Consider the following 5,282-nt stretch of genomic DNA (forward strand, 5'->3'; position numbering starts at 1 on the left):
AAAAAAAAAAAAAAAGAAAGAAAAAAAAAAAGGGGAGAGAATTGATGTTTCTGTTTCTAGTGCCAGACAGTCTTGGTCCCGAACTGAGTAGAGCCTTGCGGAGCGGTTGTGCACGGGCGGGTGGGGAGTGCTGCTCCAGAGACTAAATAAAGTCCCCCTTTTTCATAGTCAGTCTCGCCCTAGCTTTTCTTCCACGCATTTGAGAGGCGGGCGGCGCTCGGGACACAGGTGCGTGCACACGGGGGAGGTGGTGGCCACCGTGGGATCCATCTGTGCAGCCAACACTCCCTGAGCACCTGCGCAGCTCGAGGCGCTGTTCTAGGCTTCGGAAAAACAGAACGAAGGAAGCCAGGCCACTCCTCACACCTGTGGGGCCCACATGCCACCTGCCTCCGTGTTTTAAAGGGTTTAGAAGGTATACGTGAAGCCAACAAGCAAAGTCACGTTCCCCTCCTACCTCTGCAGCTACACCTCCCAGACTCCACGGAATGCCCAGATCGATTTGGAATTCTCAGACTCCTGGGAGTTTGGTGCTATAAGTGGCAGCAAGGAAGGAGCTGGCCTGGGCACAGGGCTCTTCCCACCTCCCTCCCTCTCTTCCCACCTCCGGCTTTGTCCGATGCCCCAGGGGGCTGCGTATAGGCATAAGGATGCCCCAACCAGCATGCCCCAGCTTCATCTGAGCCCCCCACAAACAGTACCCCTTGGGCCTCGGCATACGTCCACCTCATGGAAATGCTCCTGCAGAAGAGGCCTGAGCAGGACAGAGAGGGGAATCAAAGCACTCTGTGAGGAGTTCCAGGGTCACGGTGCCCAGAGGTGTCTGGAGGGGTGAGCACATGGCCCCTCAGCCCTGTAGATTCCTCCCCCTGTGGCAGGGGCACAGTCACATGGGCTGAAGGGTAGGCACACAGAACGCATGTGCATGCGTGTATGCTTGCACACACGGACACACCTGCACACCTGCTGTACATTCACATGCATGCAATGCCCATGTGCACACACACACTCATGCACATACATGCAGCACCCATGCAGTACATGCACTGAGACGCCTCCAGCCACTGGCATGTTTGGATGCAAACCCTCCGCAGCCACAGCCACGTCAGCAGATAGAACCAGCAAGCCCCGGAGCCCATCCACGGACGCCAGGTGCTGCCTGCAATCTCCCTCCCCACCGCACTCCCCAGCCTCAGGTGGAGGCTCTCCTGCAGCGGTGAGACCACCTGGGCACCTGAAGGTGCCTCTCCTGCCCTCTGCCCTCTGTCCCTCCTGTCCTCTGCACACTTCCGCTTCCCCGTTTCCTGTCACTGCCTTATTCCAGGCAGGGTGCATGAGGAGGCTCAAGTCCCTGGGCCGGGCCTTCTGGGATGGCCAGGCAGAAGGCTGGTCACCACTGCAGCGGGAGGCACCCTGTGGGAGGCCTAGGCACCAGGGATGGTGGCACGCCATCTCAGTGGCCCCTCAGAGTCAGCACAGGCCACGCAGCAGTGCTGCACCCCTCAGTGGTGCTTACCTTGGCAGTGAGCTGGGCTCTCTGTGGGGTGGGGTGGGCACACGGTCCAGCATTCCCCAGGCCCTCCCAGCTGAGGCCGTCACCACTGGTCCCCAAAGAGCAGCTCTGGGGGCCATGTTCAGGCCTAGTCCTCTCTAGGGGAGGGGACATGAGCTCCGGAGGTTTCCCTGCACAATGCCCTGTGGCCGAGGCTCCCACACAGAGGCTCACGGGCACTCCATGCCCATCTGGGGTGCCCAGGAAGCCCCCTCAGATGGAGAAGACAGGCACAAACAGTGCCACCTGTCCCAGGGACTTACTCTGGGTCCCACAGAATCAGCCATGGAAAGGCTATGGTCACCCCTACTTTACAAATGAGGAAACTGAGGTTCAGAGAGGGGCGGTCCCCCAGCATGAGCAGGGTTTGAACTCAGGCCTCCCTGTAGCCCTGGGGGCCTCCCAGGACACAGAACCAGCAGAACAGCCCAGGCATCTCCCTCACCCCACAGAGCTCTGGCCTCAGAGTCACTGGGGGCTTCTCAGGGACACAGCCTCGGCTGCCCCAGCTCCAGGACGCCTGAAGGCAGGCCCAGCTCAGCCTGCACTCCTCAGAGGGCAGAGGCTCTTCGAGGCCCTCCACTGCCTCCCCTGTAAAAACAAGGGTGGCGCTGGGGGCCCTGTCTCGCCTCCCCCCAGGGCAGGCTAAAGGGCTGGGCACACGGTGGTACCCCCTTCCCACCCCCAGACCTGGGCCCTCCCTCCCACCCTCACCCCTCCCTTCCCCCTCAGCCCTGGGCCTCCCTCCTACCCTCTCCCCTCCCCCAGCCCTTCACCCCACCATTCTGTCCCCTCCCCAAGCCCTGGGCCTCCCTCCTACCTCTCCCCTCCCCCATCCCAGGCCCCCCTTCCCACCCTCTCCCCTCTTCAAGCCCTCCCTCCCACCCTCTCTCCAGCCCCCACCCACTCCCTTCCCCCTTTTCCCCACCCCCGCCCGCTCACATCCCCGCACCCTCTCCCCTCCCCCAGCCCTGGCCCCCCACTCCTTTTCAGGGGCACATTTCACATGCACAATGACTTGCATAACAAAAGATCACTCACATGGTTAATTACGGGTGCAGTTGATAATCACAGGCACAATTAGCCACTTGCCAATTTTGAGGGTGCAAGCAGCTAATTACATTCACAATTAGGCAACTGCGGTGGGCCTGGGACAAGAGTCCTGGGGGTGACACTCCTTGTAATCAGACTCCCGGGGTGAGGTCCGGGTGGGGGGTCAGGTGATCTGCAAAGCACCCCTCTCCCAGCTTCAAGGCAAGGGGCTTACAGGCCTAGAGGCCAGGGCCTGTCAAACGACCTGAGAAAGCCAGCTTGGGGCCCTTCCCAGGGAGGCCCAGAGGCCTTCTCTTGGGTCCTTTCACAGGACAGGGGTCGCTGTCACTCCTCTGTCCCAGGAGGATTCAGAGGTCAGTTCACAGGCCTGTGCTGGGCAGAGCCACTTGTCCATGGCGTTGGCTGCCCAGCCAGGTGTTGACAAACCCACCCGCAGGGCAGACGAAAGGGGAGTGGTCCAGCCGGCTGGGGACCCTGCACCCCCCAGTCACTCACACATGTGCACACGCACGCACATGCCCTCCTGCAAATAAATACACAAGCACACACACACCGCCCTCCTCGGCTCACAGTGGGCTGCCGGGTGCTGTCCAAGGTACTGACCTCCCTGCTGCTGGCCCCTCAACCCTGAGCCAGGCACGGGGAGCCAGCTGGGCCAGCTGGGAGGGCAAGGCAGGGACAGGGACAGCACCCGGTAATCCCTGCCTGGCCCCTGAGCTGTCTCTGCCCCTGAAACCACGGCCAGCCACCCCAGGGATACCCCTCAGCGGCCTGAGGACACAGCTTCGGCTCTTCACCTCGAGCACGGCCGAGGTGCAAGAGGGAGGGGCTGTGGCCTTGGCAGAGATTGGGCTGGATGCATAGAGACCCTGGCATGGGGCAGGCAGGGGCTCCCTCAGGGGGCTCAGAAGGGGTCCATGCTGCAGACCACAGGCCGGCCCGGCCTCAGACACCATCTGACTGGCACAGTGCACTTCGCAGTGTTGAATACACTGCTGTATTTGTTCCCTGAGGTAACAAAGTTCCACAAACTGGGTGGCTTAAAACACACAAGTTTATGCTCTCCCAGTCCTGGAGGCCCAAAGTCAGAGATCTATATCCCTGGGCTGAAATCAAGGGGTCGGCAGGCTGAGCTCCCTCTGGGGGACCTAGGGCCTGAGCCCTCACTGCCTCTTCCAGCTTCCGGTGGCCCCAGGTGTTCCTTGGCTCATGGCCACATCACTCCCATCTCTGCCTCCATCTTCATTTTCTCAGTGTAACCTCCCTCTGTCTCCCTTTTATATATGGACACTTCCCATTGGATTTAGGGCCTATGCTAGTCCAGAAAGATCTCACCTTGAGACCTTTAATTCCATTACATCTGCAGAGACTCTACTTCCAAATAAGGTCACCTTCATGGGTTCCAGGAAATTGGACCTGATATGTTTTTGTGGGGAGGGGGGTGGATTTTTCAGCTGACCACAACTATCAACATTAAATCAAGATATTGTAGGGTCCCACCTAGACATCGAGGAGGTGGACAACAGGAGGACTGGGTCACCCTTTCAGCCCTTAGCTACCAGGATGGAGGGTCTGGGGGGCCATTTCTTACACAGCTCCCAGTAGGAGGGGCTGTGTAGCCTTGGAAGTGTCATTTAGCTACCTCTGGGCTTCCTTTTCTGTTGCTGGGACCATGTATCAGCTAGATACTGCTGTGTAACAAACAAACATGATCTCAGCAGTAGAGTCACCATTTGGTTGGCTGGTCCAAGCCAGGCTGCTGGGCTCTGCCCCCCACTCCCTCATCGTCCTCCTGACCAACAGGCTAGCCTGGGCAGGAGCCACTCTCACTGTTGACAGCAACACAGGACAGCAGCCCAGTCACCACAGCTCTCTCAGCTCAGGGCACCACATGCCCCGTGAACATCCCCTCCGCCAAAGTGAGTCACATGGCTGAATCCACAGTCACAGGTCAGGGAATTAGATTCCACTCTGGGGGGAGCTTCGGAGACACAGGGCAAATATGGATGGCAGGGGTGAAGGATGGGGCCAGCGATGTCAGGGGCTGGCAGGGGTGCATGGGGCTCAAAACCCATCATTCACTCCCAAGCACCAGCTGGCCCACAGTGGGTGCCCAGCGTCCCCTCTCTGTCCCCCTCCCATGGGGCAGGGCTGACATCCATCGCCTGGTTCCTAGTGTCCTCCTCGTCTCACCTGCACAGTGACCTTCCAGGTCTCTCTCCCTGGGCCCGCTGCTTATCGAGCGCCATGCAGGCCTGCGGGGGAGTGGGCACATGCAGGAGAGACGTGATTTGCAATCTCATTAATAAGCTGTAATCCAACCATAGACCTGCCTTGACAAGGAGCTGCCCTCATGGTAACATAAAACTGTCAGAGAGTCAGGCGTGGTGGCTCATGCCTATAATCTCAGCACTTTGGGAGGCCGAGGCAGGTGATCACCTGAGGTCAGGAGTTCGAGACCGGCCTGGCCAGTGTGGCAAAACCTCTCTACTAAAAATACAAAAACTAGCCAGGTAGTGGTGCATGCCTGTAATCCCAGCTACTCAGGAGGCTGAGGCAGGAGAATCACCTGAACCCAGGAGGCAGAGGTTGCAATGAGCCGAGATCATGCCACTGCACTCCAGCCTGGGGGACAGAGTGAGACTCTGTCTCAAAAACAATTTCTTTTAATTAAAAA

Source organism: Cebus imitator, unplaced genomic scaffold, assembly GCF_001604975.1.
Source record: "Cebus imitator isolate Cc_AM_T3 unplaced genomic scaffold, Cebus_imitator-1.0 Scaffold311, whole genome shotgun sequence".
Taxonomy (NCBI): domain Eukaryota; kingdom Metazoa; phylum Chordata; class Mammalia; order Primates; family Cebidae; genus Cebus; species Cebus imitator.